We start from the raw sequence: 15,662 nt of genomic DNA, 5'->3' as shown, positions 1-15,662 counted from the left end.
GCCTCACTTAGCATTCAACAACTCAGCTTCCCCATCTGTAAAATGAGGATAGTGTTTACCTTTCTATTTCACAGGGTGTTGTCCCAATTATTTAATATTTGTACAGCACTTCTAAGATATAAAATGCTAAGTATTATTACAATAGGCACATACATATGGCAAAGAGGGCATTACTGTGTTTGCCATTAGCATTTTCTCTGTATCGTGACTCATGGTCACATTCTGCTCTGGATGTACACCTGTATAACCAAGAGCAGAATTTGCCAGCTGTTCCTGTAAGGCTCATTTGCATTAACATAAGAACGTAAGAATGGCCCTACTGGGTCAGACCAAAGGTCCGTCTAGCCCAGTATCCTGTCTTCCGAAAATGGCCAGTGCCAGGTGCCCCAGAGGGAATGAACAGAACAGGTAATGATCAAGTGATCCATTTGCTCATTCCCAGCTTCTGGCAAACAGAGGCTAGGGACACCATTCCTGCCCATCCTGGCTAATAGCCATTGATGGACCTAGCCTCCATTGTAAGGGAGCTTTTTTGTTTCCTGCTTCATTTGTATTGATTTACATCAAATCATAGACATGCATGGTGCCTAGAGGTGCATAAAAACACACGGCCCTTCCCTGTGAAGATTACAATAAAAAATGAATAAATGCATTCAAATGAGTAAAAAGAACAGCGGATGCCAATTAGCAAGGGAATCCAGCCCAGGGAGTATGCTTTTCCACAGACTTGATTGAACATGCATTAATAACTCATCATCTGTAACTGGACAGATGATGAGTTATTAATCATCTGTCCAGTTTTTTTTTTTTAAGAAGTAGATAGCAACGCCGGGTGGATAAGCACAGAAATGCTTTATAGGAGAAATGCATTTTAAGGAGGGATTTGAATGAAGACAGAAAGGTGTATTTGTTCAGAAAGACTTCTCCATAAAGATTTACACCAGATAAAATAACTCACACTCTTTTACACCAAACGTTACTTCCTGAGGAATGAGAGTATAAGAAATAAAGCAGCTTTTCCTAGAGTATATTTTTATTATTATTATTGAGTGCCCTTACACACAGCGCCTGGAGTGACATTAGCAAACTCTGGCTGCACTTTCATTACAGGATTACCTTCAGAAAATCCCCTGCCATTATCAGACACGCTGACAAAACCAGAAATGTGTGCTTCGTCCAAAGAGGAAAAATGTAATTATCTCCCGTCCATCTAAGTAAGGAGGTGAACTTCATAACTGAGAGCTTTTGTAGCTTTCCACTGTGTGTTAACTGTCTGCCTGCATTGAAACTGAGCCAGGGATGAATCCAGTATCAGTTGTGCTTAAGCAGGAGTTTCAGCTGAAACTTACATCCATCTCAATCAATTAACAAAAGAGTTTCCCTGAAGATAAAGTAATTGTTTCAACTTGTATTTCTGTGACTGTGTTCAGTTTGGTAATTTATACCTAAATCATAATAAGATTTACACTGCTACTTCAATTAAGATTCTTCTCAACGACTCTTAATTTTTGGACTAGCTCAGGATGTGCAGTAATTTATACCTGATCCTGGTCCAAGTAGCATCAATGAGAGCTTTGCCATAAATTTCAATGGGAATAAGCTCTAGCCTTGCTCACCTTCTCTCCCCACTGCTCAGCCTCTATTATCAACAGTACATAAGGCCCAAACTACCAAACCCATTGAAGCTGATGAGATTATTCATACAAGTAAAAGGTTTGCAGAATCAATCCATAGTCTGATCCTGCAGACCATGCACATGCAAGATTTCCATTTATTTTAATGGGAGCTGTGCACTCATAATTACTGCAGTTGTGTGTGGAAAGCAGCTACATGCACATGAATATGTCTAAACAAAGGGTATGCTGCAGATTTTGTTTTCTCACTGCGTGATATTGAATGGAAGAGTAATGTTATTAACTAAAAGTCTAGGGTTGGATTTTCAAAAGCAGTTAGCATTGGCCTAATTACTCCCACTGACTGCAGATTCAGGGAACAGATTTAGGCCAATATTTGAAAATCCCATCCCAAATTACTACACAAGGGTTTTATTCTAACCCCAATCTTTATGCAAGCTTCCCATCACCAGTGGGAAATCCACTGTTGGTAGAGGAGCCTACAGGAGCCTAGCTTTGTAATGTTGACCCACAGGCAATAATAAAAATGTTATTGGCTCTTGCCCAGAATGGGTTAACACCCATGGTCTACGTGATGCTGGAGCTCTTGGCCTCCAGTAGAAACCAACAGAGATCAGTGAGAACCATCTGAAGATTTGTAATGCAAACTCTTAATCCGGCAATTAAATTTAATCAGTTATCTTATTCCTCAGTTATCAGAAGAAATTGAATTTGTTATTATGACTCTTTATATCCTAAAACATAGGTCAAGCAGCCGGAACACAGACCTAGAAGCCAGGAACTGAAATCCAGTATTAGCACTGCTGATTATTTACACCGTGGGCATGTCTACAATTGAAATGCTACAGCTGCAGTGCTGCAGCTGTAGCGTTTCAGTATAGACACTCCCTATGCTGATGGGAGGGGTTCAGGTAGGTGAACCACCCCCCCAAAAAAATCTTCCGTCGACCTAGCACTGTCTACACCACGGGTTAGCTCGGCTTAACTACGTCATTCAGAAGTGCAGATTTTTCAGGCCCGAGTGATGTAGATAGGTTGACCTAACTTTTTAGAGTATACCAGGCCTGTCACTTAACCTCTTAGTTTATCCATCTATAGGAAGGGGATAATATTTTTTTACCTAATCCTCAGGGATCTTGTGAGGATTCATGAATTAATGGTTTACTGGAATGGAATGGGTTACCTGGAGGAGGTGGTGGAATGGGTTACCTAGGGACGTGGTGGAATCTTCATCCTTAGAGGTTTTTAAGGCCAGACTTGACAAAGCCCTGCTGGGATGATTTAGTTGGGCTTGGTCCTGCTTTGAGCAGGGGGTTGGACTAGATGACCTCCTGAGGTCTCTTCCAACCCTAATATTCTATGATTCTATGGTTGTAGAGCGCTATGGAGAAATAAAGTTCTCTATAACTACTTAGTATTATTACTAATAATAGACTTGCCACCTTTCTAGTTGCTGGTAACTGGACCCCTGAGGCCTGCCCGTGCTCCACCTCTTCCCCGAGGCCCCACCCCCTTCTCTACCTCTTCCCTCGAGACTCCACCCCCATTGCATGCACTCCTCCCCTTGTTGATTGCTGGATCATCTCAAGGAGCCTGCCTGCAGTTAGGAGGCAGCCTCGGCTGAGCAGGGGCTAGGGCAGGTTAATAAACCGGGATCTCATACTGCCCTGCAGTCACCTGACTTTTGATTCAAGTTCCATTGTGGGTGGTCAGGTCCCCTTTTCGACGAGACTTTCCAGTTGAAAACTGGGCACCTGGCAACCCTAAATGGCACCCGGACAGAGAAGCCAAAACCCGGACTGTCTCAGTAAAACCCAGACGGGTGGCAACCCTAACTAATAGACATATCTCCATATCTGCCATGGCTAAACATAAAGAAATATATTAACACTACTAATAGTGTTATTGGATGTATAGAATGTGTCTCGGTTTATTGCTATGACGACTGTCTTCCCTTAAACATTCCTTGATACTGCCAGAATATCTGCTAATTCAGAGAGAAAGGTTAATTAAACACATCCACCTATTAAAGCAAGGTGCAAACACTGCTCTGTGGCCCAAAGCTAGTCTTCTAAACTGTCATTGTTGAAACCCAGCCATAGTTGGAAACAGAAGCTAGTCCTTAAGCAAAATAGGTTCCGATGAAATTCATTTCTGCAACAAACACAAAAGGCTTTCTCCTAAGATTAATAGTTTTCATCTTGTATTTGTCTAACTGAACCCAGTTTCTGCAAGAAACATTCCTATTGGTATTTGTATGTTGAAAGAGCCAAGATATTTTAAAAACTTTCTTTATGGTGCTATGATTAGCACACGAAGATGGAATGCTGGGGGAAATTTTTACCTTGCCTACCTTGCAAACACCACGTTAGATAATTAATATAATTTAAGATAATGAGATAATTCATTTTTCAACATCTATTCTGTTTGTTTACTTTGTGCCTTTTATTCAACTTGCACAGTGAAAACAGACCAGTCAATTCACTTGCATTTATTCTCTGTTTTTTCTCAATTTCAAAAAGAAAAGGAGTACTTGTGGCACCTTAGAGACTAAAACAAATTTATTTGAGCATAAGCTTTCGTGAGCTACAGCTCACTTCATTGGATGCATTCAGTGGATCCACTGAATGCATCCGATGAAGTGAGCTGTAGCTCACGAAAGTTTATGCTCAAATAAAGATGTTAGTCTCTAAGGTGCCACAAGTACTCCTTTTCTTTTTGCGAATACAGACTAACAGGGCTGCTACTCTGAAACTTCTCAATTTCACTTTCTGTTTTTGATGCACTAGCAACACAGTGTTGCATTTGCATTCTTAATTCTGCAGGGAGAGTTCAAGGACCCTTTCTACAAGCCTTGCATGATGAATACTTTGGCTTACCTTCTCTGAGCAAAGATGTGGCTGTACCTCAGTTTCTTGCTCACTCTCTGACAAGGGAAAAGGGATCTCTTTTGTATCCTTTTCCCAGCGTGCACTGCTGGCATGTCTACAACTCCCATCACTTCTAGGAACTACTATCCCCAGAATGTGCTGAAACAATATAACAAGACCATTCAGGACCTATTTAAAAACATTAACTAGTAATGGGATGAGCTACGTGAGTAAAGATTACTCGAGTTTTCACTGTACGTTTTTAAAATAAATTTGAGGCTTAAAGTGAAGTGACATGATGTCATCTTAGTCATACAAGCTTGTAGGTTATCTGCTCCCGAACTCTCTTCCCCAAAAGATGAGAATATCCATAAGTCCCACTGCCTCCAGGATAAAAATGTGAGCCCCATCTCTTTGCCAGAGCTTTATCCACCTAATAATAATAAATTAAACACTCTTCCTTCTCATTCAGACTGTCCACGGGCAATTTTCTCAAATTCATTCATTATTCAAAGATATTTGCGGAATAGTTTCTGTGAATATATTTCTTAATCTATAGACTCTTCATGCATAGCTCTTTGTTGACAACTGAATATTCACATTCTAGCTGTTCTCATTAGTTTTTATCAGGCACATTGGCCACATATTGTTTCAATTTCTGGATTAGATGAGTAACTCAGACCTGGGTTTCTGTCAGAATACTCACATTTATGATTCCCAAGTTTGCTTTGCACAAATATTCTCAAGTGTTTGATTAAAATTTGCAGTTTCCACAAACATTCCTGCTGGTAAACTTGATTGCTAGATTGCTCATAGCAACTGTACACAAAGGGAGCATAGTGAATATTCATGGACTTTTTTAAAAGTTATTTATTCAGCTTTATTTGCATCTGATCGAAAATCCACTAAAGTCAGAAGGAGTCTTTCCATTGACTTCAGTGGGCTTTGGATCAGGCCATTAAATACCATCTGCCCAGTAATGAGTATTAGATAATAGAGCCCATCGTCTCCAAAGACAGAACCTCTAACCGCTGTTAGATGCACATCTCTGTAGAACTGCCTTGCGTACTGTCATCATTTGGCATCAGACCATTTTCTAGATTCTGATTCAACACTGAAATCTGTGAAAAGACTCCCCTGGACTTTAATGGTAGCTTGATAGGTTCAAGTACTGTACCGGGGTCCGGTGATTTTCTCACCCAAAGGTGAGTGCTGTTGACTGAGCCATAATGATGCATGCAGAATATGCTCATTGTTAAAATTTGAAAGACCAGGTAAAACCATTCAGAAAAAAAAAAAAAGACAGTGGGTTAGTTATGTTAACTCAAAGGAGGAGACAGAATAGCATTAGCTTTCTAATGTAACTTCCCCTCACCAGAACTGAATGAACCATTTGAATGCTGCTTGGCTTTACCTAACCTCCTATACATGGGATAAAATACACTTGCACTTCTGCATTATATTCATAATATGGTGAGTTCCTTTTGAATTGCCTATATACCATGGAATGCCAACCCTTAAAAGAACATATCTGAATGCCGCCACCACACAGGATTTAAATTGCATTCAGTTGTGAAGAAGCTATACTTTTTGTTTATTTTTCTGATTTACTTACAATTAGTTTAGCAGGTTGTTTACAAATCCTTGCTCTGTATGTGTGATGTTATATACAGCTTTTTGGGGGGAAGTCAAGAGGTAGTTTGGCTTGTATTGGTGTCCTGTAGGCAGTGATGAGCTGCCAAAAGCTGAAGAACCAGTTTCTTCAGTCGCTCCGGGTCTTCAACGGCACTGAAGGACCTGCCGCCGAAGTTCCGCCAAAGACCGGGAGCGAGTGAAGGACCGGCCGTCGAAGTGCCGCCGAAGACCTGGAGCACCGCTGGGTGAATAAAAATTAAAAAGGGATTCTCAGCGGAGCCTCCCCAGCTGAGAGCTCAGGCGGGCCGAACAGGACGGTCTCACGAGCCAGATGTGGCCCGCAGGCTGGAGTTTGCCCATCCCTTTAACAACTGGTTCTAAACCGGCTTCAGAGTTTAAGAACCAGTTCGCATGAACCGCTGCGAACCAGCTCCAGCTCACCACTGCCTGTAGGTCAACACAACTGTTGTTGATAACACCCTTGGTGCCATCTGCCTTGCACTGAATTCCACATCACAGGCATGCCTCATGATACTCAATGCTGTGCAGGGCCATTGATTTACACCAGTGTAACTGAAAGCAGAGTCCTATACCTAGTAAGACATGCGCTTGCTACTTAATATTAACTGAGCAACGAAAGGATTCAAATTAGTTCTGATTTGGGCATGCATGTTCAGTCTAACGGCTTCCACAGTCTCTGGGGCTTGGGAGAATGCCAAGGTGACACGATTCCCTCCCCGCACCCCAACCTAAACATGTTTTTGGCGCATTCATTCTTCCCACAATTAGACAACAAAGTGAAGTATGTAATCCCTTGTTAGCAGTGCGATAGGAAAGTCTATGGATCACATGAACCCAGACAAATAAGCAGAGTATGCTCAGTACATCTATCAAACTTGTTGTGGCTTGCTATAAGCCTGTACCTAGGCAGTATTAATTTAAACCTGTTTTCAGTGATCGTATCTCTTTGTGCACTGTTTTATTCAGAGATGACACCACACACAATACAGAATTGCACATCCAAGCAGATACTTCTTAAAGATGCAATTATTCTCATGTGCCGAAGGCAACATTTTCGTTTAGAGAGGAGAACGTAGCCAGCAGCAAGATCTTTTAGGCTCCAGGGGGCAATAACATTGTTATGCTCTATTTGCTAAAGTTATGTGCGTTACTATGTGTAACTGCCACAGAGCATGAAAAAGGGCATTGAAACGTTGTCAATAAAGAGACCAAAATGTGTTTTAAGTGTATGCCTTGTTTTTCAGCAGAGATCTCTTTAAGAATAGTTATCTGGGGACGGTCAGTGTTACTATGAGCAAAATATGGCAAACTGGTAAGTAGAAATGACTCCTTAACTGAGCAAACAAAAACCAAAACACTAACCAACCATGTTGCTAAAATTTCTCCTTACTTAGGAGAAATTAAAATATAATAATCAAGCATGCAATTTCAAAACAATTGTTTTCATCGTCTTAGAGATCTATCTTGAGCTATCTAGGGGATAAGTGTGGTCTGTTGAGTAGAGCACAGGACAGGGAGATGAGACTGGATTCCAATTGCAGCTCTGGCACTGACTCACGGTGTGATGTTGGACAAATCTTAATTGTACCTCACTTTTCCCATGCCACTCTGTAAAATTGGGTAGGGGGAAATGATACTGACCTACCTCACAAGTTCTTTGTGAGACTTAATTAATTAAAGTTTGTGACACACTTATAGGTTCTTGGATGGAAGGCACTGCAGAAATTATTAAACACAGAGATGAACATGATATTATAGGGTCACACCAGCATGGCTTCTGTCAAGGAATGTCAGGTCTATCCAATCTATTAGACAATAAAATAGTGTACAACAGGAGAACCAGTCAACAAAGGCTCTCAGAAAAGGCTATTTAAAGAAATGTGGCAGTCATGGCTAGGCTATAGCAAATAGAGGAAGGATGAGTGATCAAATCTTCTGTATGGCAAAATATTATAAGAAGGTAAAATGTGTTGTCCTCTCTAGTTATTCAGAAATAAGGTGATATCCAATGCAATTGAAAGGCATCAAGTTTAAATCTGGTAATATGAAATTGAAAGTTTTTATCAAAATCATAATCTTTGGAACTCATAGTCACAAGGTTACTGGCCTTGTGGACAGGGGAGAAGCAGTAGATGTCATATATCTCAATTTTAGTAAGGCTTTTGACGTAGTCTCCACATGACATTCTCATAAGCAAACTAAGGAAATGCATTCTACATGAATTTACTATAAGGTGGATGCACAGCCGGTTCAAAGACCGTACTTAGAGAGTTGTTATCAATGGTTTGCTGTCAAACTGAGAGGGAGGATCTAGAGGTGTCCCGCAGGCGTCAGTCCCGGGTCCGATACTAGTCAATATTTTCATTAATGCCTTGGATAATGGAGTGGAGAGTATTCGTATAAAGTTTACAGATGACCAAACTGGGAGGGATTGCAAGCATTTCGGAGGACAGGATTAGACTTAAAAAGGACCATGACAAATTAGATAATTGGTCTGAATTCAATTAGATGAAATTCAATAAAGATAAGAGCCAAGTACTTAACTTAGGAAGGAAAAATCAAACGTACAACTACAAAATGGGGAATAAAGGGCTAGGTAGTGGTGCTGTTGAAAAGCATCTGGGGGTTATAGGGAATCACAAAAATGTGATGCAGTTGCAAAAAATGCTAAATATTCTGGGGTGTATAATCAGGAATGTTGTATGTAAGACACGGGAGGAAACTGTCCTGCTCTGCTTAGCACTCGTGAGGCCTTAGCTGGAGTAGTGTGTTCAATTCTGGGTGCCACACTTCAGGAAAGATGTGGACAAACTGGAGAGTGTCCAAAGGACAGCAACAAAAATCATAAAAGATTTAGAAAACCTGACCTATGAGGAAAGGCCAAGAAAACTGGGCATGGTTAGTCTTGAGAAAAGAAGATTGGTAACAGTCTTTAAATATGTTAAGGGCTGCTATAAAGACAACTGTGATCAATTGTTCTCCATGTCCACTGAAGGTAGGACAGGAAGTAATGAGCTTAATCTGCAGCAAGGCAGATTTAGGTTAGCTATTAGGAAAAGCTTTCTAACTATGAGGATAGTTAAATACCGGAGTATGTTACCAAGGGAGGTTTGGAATCCCCATCATTGGAGGGTTTGAAGAACAGGTTGGACAAACACCTGTCAGGGATGGTCTAAGTTTACTTGGTCCTGCCTCGGTGCAAGGGGCTGGAGATGACGACTTCTCAAGGTCCCTTCCACTCCTACATTTCTATGATTCTGTGATAAGATATCACTGAGACCAAGACTCCCCTGTCCACTAGGCCAGTAACCTAGGATTCAAAAAAGGGATTGAACATTTATATGGTAATGAGAATATCCACAGTTACATCAGATGAGATAAAAGAGAAATAAACCCTCGCGTTTCAGGACATAAGTCAGCCATTAACACATGGATATTAGACAGAAGATTCCCCTATGAACAATTTATTCCATACACTTTCCACTACAGGATTTCTTGCATCTTCCTCTGAAGATCCGATACAGGATTCTGCACTAGGTGGACCACTGATTTGATCTGGTACAACAACTCTTATATTCCTAAATCTAGATCCAGCAGCACATAGGAGGATATTAGACCGACATCATGGAACTGGATGCACCGTGCTCCCACATCTTTACCAGCATGCTTTGTTTCATGAAAAGAAGTCTTTTTTTTTTTCCTCCTGGGTTGCTTTCCACTGGTATCCTAGCTGCACTGGAGAAGCAGACTTTTCTAAGTGAGGAACAAGCATGTAAGAGGTTTCCCTCACCTTCTAGATCTGAGTGGAACTATCAAAATGGAGGAGGAGCCAGAAAAACAACTGTTTGCAATGGATGAGTGTCCAGTAGTCAGCTGCCTTTAACTTCCAGACAATTCTAAACTCTTTACCTTCTGAGTCGTCACTGGAAAACTCACAAGACAGATGAGATGACAGTAGACAAAGATGATCCTCTCTACTGTTCTCCTGCTCAGGCGCCTCTATAAATGAGCTGATAAAACTGCAGTAAGAGAAAAGATGGATAAGAAGCACAACAGGAAGGTAGAGGAGGATGCACTCAGGCACCACATAATGAAAAACGTGCAGCTCCTGCTAAACTCTGATAGGCTAAACTATGCCTATATTGTTAGCAAGTCAAGCCACAATTATTGGCCCCTCCCTTTCATTCACAAAAATATCACCATGCGATCTGTAGGTCCGACTCAAAATGAAGCGCATGCATGTACACCACAGACAGAGGCGGCTACTGGCTTTGTGTGTGTCTTATAGAAAGTATAGCAAGACTCAGACTGGCATTTGCTACTATAACAGCACATCTTTTGCAAGCAGGTAGGAAGGGGGTTGCTTCATGAACTAGATATGGGGGATTGATTTGAGTGTTTTATATGGCAGTTATAAATTTTATACTGAATGTTGATATTTTAAATCTTGTGAAGTGTATGAGTGACATAAAATCTAAGGGCAATATTCTGCCATTCTTATCAAGTAGTACCTTATTCTGCGAGCAGTCCCATTAAAGTCAGAATAAGGTAATACTCAATGTGAGTAAAGAGTGGCAGAATCTGGCCCTATGTTTAAGAGACTGTTAAAGTAAGTGAAATGTGAAATTGGACAGTATCCTTTTAAAATAAATCAGCTTTCTGTGTTAATGAATAACTTAGCTTGTATCTACAGAACCACATTGCAGAAGGCAAGCTGAAGATTTCTCTTCACTATAAAATTCCTTATGCTGGAAGTGGCTGCACATTGTACTTCTGAGATATTCTAGCATTACACAGACATCTAACACAAGAAGGTCCAGTCCTTGCACCACCAAGAATGGTAGAACTATTTACATTTAGATCTTCCTTTACTCTAAATTACAGAGCTAGAAACAGATATAGATTAATGCAGAAGGAGCAAGAACATTTGGTAGTTATGCTAAGGAGTGTCAATGACTCACTCTTGGTAAGTTTGCTCAGTCTGTGAGCTTTAGGGATGAACCAAAATTAGCAGAGGAAAATGGCCTTTTGATTCCCTTTATATTAAGTTTACTGCCATCTAGGACTGTGAAGCTCATTTAAGTCAAAGGAGATGCAACAAAAGTAAGAGGTGCTTGTCATACAACATTATTGCAATGTCAAGTTTTCATTCAGTCACATCTAAACAAAGTAGTAGTTTTTGTTCTTGTATCTCCACAGCGAGTGCTACATTGCTTCATACAGTGAATATGCCTCGTTCCTCCCCTGCCACTCACCAATGATCTAATTTCTGTACACTAGACAGCCCATCCACTGCCCCTTTCACTCCAGCTATGTCAGGAAACTCAGCCGTTCCTTGTTTGCTTCACTGATGGAAAGTGAAAGTGGGGTGTTGTCCTTTGGCTTTTATTAACTGTCTAGGGTGCGCACACAGTTTTCTTGATACAGCTTTCTGATTTAGAGAAATTGTTGGCTTAATTAGCTGATACTCACTGTGCTCAGAAGGGCTGTTAGTCTTCTAGCTGGTATTTCTTAGAGAGCACGCATGAAGCAGGCAGTCAGTGGCAAAAGCAGCCCCACACAATCAGCTACAGCGTTCCAGGCTAGTTCACACAGTGACTGCGGCTGGACTCCTCCTAGTGCTTCAGAGGGCAAGGAGAAAGGGGAAGGGCTCAGGATATGATATCATACACTCGTTCTAAACACCAGGAAACAGAGAGAACTGAAATGTCAACTCTTCTGAGCCACGGGATGGACAATATCTCTGGCCGCCTCTCAATAAAAGTTAAAATAAATAGACATGACTACTTATAAGACAATATTTAAGATATCACCAGGCTCAGCCTGAAAGCAACATCGTGGACTTGTTGCTAAGGTCTTTGTCCTTCTTTCCTGCTTCCTTTATTTGTTCCCCTCATTCATCATTTTATGAGTAGGAGGCCCTGATCTTGCGATGAGATCCGTGCAGGGAGATCCTTGTACCTGCACAGGGCTCCACTGACTCCAGCAGAGCTCATGCAGGCACAAGAGTCCACTTGCATAGATCCAATAGCAGGACCAGGACCCTTATCTTTTAAATTCTTCAGTGAAGAAACCATGGGTACAATTTTCAAAAGCATCTCAGGAATTGGGGAGCCTAAGCCCCAGTTTCAGAAGTGACTTAAGCACTTGGGTTTCTAAATTTCATTGAAAGTCAATGTGCAAGTTCAGATCCACACTCTGTGTAGGTTTGGATCCGGCTCCAGACGTTGTGTCTCAAGACAATCTCTAATTGTAACCCCTTGTAAAAATAATCCAGGCCATGTCATTATAGTCTGTTTCTCAGATTACCATTTATATGCTTTAAAATAGGAATGAGTAAGTCTTTGGAGCAAGGCAGATGTTCTAAATTAACTGTCACCCATTTCTCTCCCTCACATTGTCAGGATACCTGTTTATACAATGGCCTCAAATAGCAGTCAGGAAAAAGCAATATAATTTCATTACACAATCATCGAGCACATAAAAATGTTTTTTTCCATGCTGTTTGCTGTGGCCAACTATTGTGTCATGCATTGCACACGCCTTCCAAATCTCCTTCCCAAGTTTACAATTCCCCATTTGCTGGACTTCCTCTCTAGTTGATCTCCTGGCTGCAGCTCATTCAGGATTCAGCATCGAGGCTACTCACCGGGACTAGGCCTTCACAGCAAACGACACGGTAACTCCTATTTCTGTACTCTTGTATCAGCCTTCGGTAGCAATCTGTGTTGATTTTTAGGACTTTCAAGGCATTTCAGTAGCTGGGTTCTTGGGAGAATTGTTAGAAAAACCTTCCATTCTGATCTACACAGCAGAGTGTTGCTTTTTCAGTTCCAGTGTTTAAACAAGTCCTTAGGTGCCAGTGTTCTTATTCTCCTTGTGCTCTTTGCCAGTGGAAGTCACAGCCTTTCAATTTCAGGAACTAGTCTAGGTTATTTAAGAAGAGAATAAACAACAATAGTTTACAGCTTAATAACAGCAGCAGCATCTGGTAAAATGCTTATTTATCAAATGATAAGATTCCCAAAGAAACCTCCCAAAAGAGCAAACAACCAACAAAAGAAATTGAAACACTTAAACATTTTGGCTGTAAAGCTTTTATGGTCACATTTTGGGGCTTTTGTAATTGATTCCACTTCAGAATGGATGGTTAAACATCTCCAATTACTATGGAGGCTTTGAGCTGTGGAGGCTTGTGGCATCTGAAATTGGGCAGACAAATCTGATGAAGTAAGGCCCTCCGATACTAGGGTGGTGAGTATGATGTAGGAACCTAGATCAATAGACACACGCATCCCCTCTTGGAGACTATGAAGTTTCCCCCCAGAAAAAACACAGGCAAATTTTTGTTTCTCTTCCCTCCACCTTGATTTTTAATAGTACGGTGAAACCTCTACAAGAGATCACACTTATTAAGCAATCTCCTATCTTAAGAAGCTGCCCGAGAGTAACTCCAAACGCATTGGGCCCAATTCTGTTCTCAGTTACACACTGATATTTCACCTGTGTGTGTTTGATCTGATTGACCCCGGTGTAAACATGATTAGAATAAGGCCTACGATGTAAAATTCTGCCCCACTTTTATTAAGCCACCTTTGTTATGCTACCAATTTCTGCTTGTCCCTTGCATGGATTCCTTGGGCGCTCTCATGCTCTTTTCTCTGTCAGAAGGGCCTTTTTCTCCTAAATGTCTGCAATTTTCTTTGATTCTCAAAGGCTCAGTCCCTTGAGCTCTGCCTAGCCAGGGCCTTGATCTTAGAGCTGGACCTTGCCTTAATTTAGGAGCTGAGTTTCATTTAACCTTCTGACTCCTTCATTGTACAGCACTGAAGCACCGCATGGATTTTACGTATTGTGTTATTATTTATATGGCACTACAGGCATGTGAGAAGGTGCTTCCTATAGAGCGATTCAAGAGTGTTTGAGGCCAGTTCATAAGAAAAGAGCCTCCCTTCTCTGGATTCAGGGTGTCTTCTCTCATTATCAGACAGTGAACATGGATCTGGATATTCTGGGAAATGATGGGTATTAGGTGCTGGAGAAGGCCATGAGAGTGAACCACAGCTGGTGAGAATGGAAGAAAGGAGATGTTAGTGTTGTGGAGGGCAGCAGGAGAGAGCAATGGTGAGTAGGAGGTAGAAGGAAATGATCATGGGAGGGAGGAAGCCACCATGGAGGTGAGAAGGAAGGAGATTCTCAGGAGTTAGGGACAGACAGCGAGTGGCATCAGGAAATCACCTAGAGGCAGCAGGACTATAATTAAAATGGCCACCATGTAAAAATTAGTTATTGCTTAAGTACCTATCACATTCCTAAATAAAATCTCTCCAGTTTCTTGACAGTGGCTGGCATATAAATTGATTTACAAAAGTCTGAAGTTCATTCTACTTCCTTAGGTTTCTAGATAATTTCAAGTGTATACTGCATTCTTTGCTCTTAAATTACTGCACAGAGTTGCTGTGAACTATTGAACAGCTGCTGTGTTCCACCCCGGAAGTGGCTGCATTTCAGTACTTGATGATGTGATTCCTACAACGTGTGTGCGCATGCGTGCGGACGCATGCACACACACACACACACACACGCACGCGATCTGATTCTCCTTTCATTCCTCTGCAAATTAGGAGTAACTCTATTGAAGTCCCTGGAGTTGAAGCATTCTTTTCAAATGTATACTGAGATTGTTATTCTATGACATCATGAGTTACTGCAGTAATTAAAAATTCTAAAATATTTAGCTGTGAGCAATGGGAGGTGGTGTTAATTTCCCAACACTGAAACCAACAAACAAAAAAGCATAAATTGGAAAAGGAATCCTCTGCCTTTACCTGCTATTTCTGCACTCAGGAGAATTCAGTGTGACTGTGTTACAATTACTTTCAGGCACCCAGAGGCAACAGAGTCAGCAGAAAAAGTTAAGTGGGATGCAGATGCCGGAAAATAGCATAGAGGACTTAGCCTTACGTCCTGCAGTGAGCATATGGTCTCTTGGAGCTAAATCCCAAGAGGTTTAGAGCAGGCGGGGGAAATGCTATGGTTATGGATATTTGAATACTAAATCATACTTAGTGCTATAAACACATTAACTAATTAGTCCTCACAATACCCCTGTGAAGTAGGAAAGGACTGTGTTTATTTACAGATGGAGAAACACAGCTAGAAAGGGCTACGTTCATGTCACACTCCATGCGAACTTTCCCAGAGTAGTTTCTGATGGAAGAAAGCCTGCAGCTGGAGAGAACACCAAACCTTTCCCTCTACTACCATGAGGAGGGAGAGAAGGTCAGATCTGTTGCAGAACTGGGCCATGCTGGCATTATCTCTGTGAAGCCCCCAGTGGATTTTAAAGATGTTCCCACCCTATAGAAATCCCAGTGGAGGGCAGGCAGCAGCAACCCAACCTGTCCCCCTCTTTGGGATAAATCTCCTGCCCCACCCTCCAGAACAAGGTGGGAGGTTGGTCCAGAGGTGTAACTTACACCTTCCTGTGCCAGGGTCAGTG

The 15,662-nt window shown here is 41.4% G+C and overlaps 2 protein-coding genes across 3 annotated transcripts in view; one reads left to right on the top strand and one right to left on the bottom strand.

Moving 5' to 3' along the window:
- The window catches only part of RALB (RAS like proto-oncogene B), a 78,702-nt gene extending 66,943 nt beyond the window's left edge, over positions 1-11,759 (bottom strand). Inside the window, exon 1 of the mRNA XM_074967075.1 lies at positions 11,633-11,759. The gene's annotated coding sequence lies outside the window, so the exon portion shown is untranslated. The remainder of the gene's footprint in view (positions 1-11,632) is intronic.
- The window catches only part of LOC141995742 (kelch domain-containing protein 3-like), a 78,091-nt gene that overhangs the window by 14,725 nt on the left and 47,704 nt on the right, over positions 1-15,662 (top strand). Inside the window, exon 1 of one of the 2 annotated variants that reach the window (XM_074967070.1) lies at positions 12,764-12,839. The exons of the other annotated variant lie outside the window; for it this stretch is intronic. The gene's annotated coding sequence lies outside the window, so the exon portion shown is untranslated. Of the gene's footprint in view, positions 1-12,763; positions 12,840-15,662 lie in introns of those variants that run through there. 2 annotated transcript variants of the gene reach the window in all.

The sequence above is a fragment of the Natator depressus genome, chromosome 11 (genome assembly GCF_965152275.1).
Source record: "Natator depressus isolate rNatDep1 chromosome 11, rNatDep2.hap1, whole genome shotgun sequence".
Lineage (NCBI taxonomy): Eukaryota > Metazoa > Chordata > Testudines > Cheloniidae > Natator > Natator depressus.
Note: the sequence above shows the minus strand (reverse complement) of the source record. Positions and strands in the feature narration are given on the sequence as shown.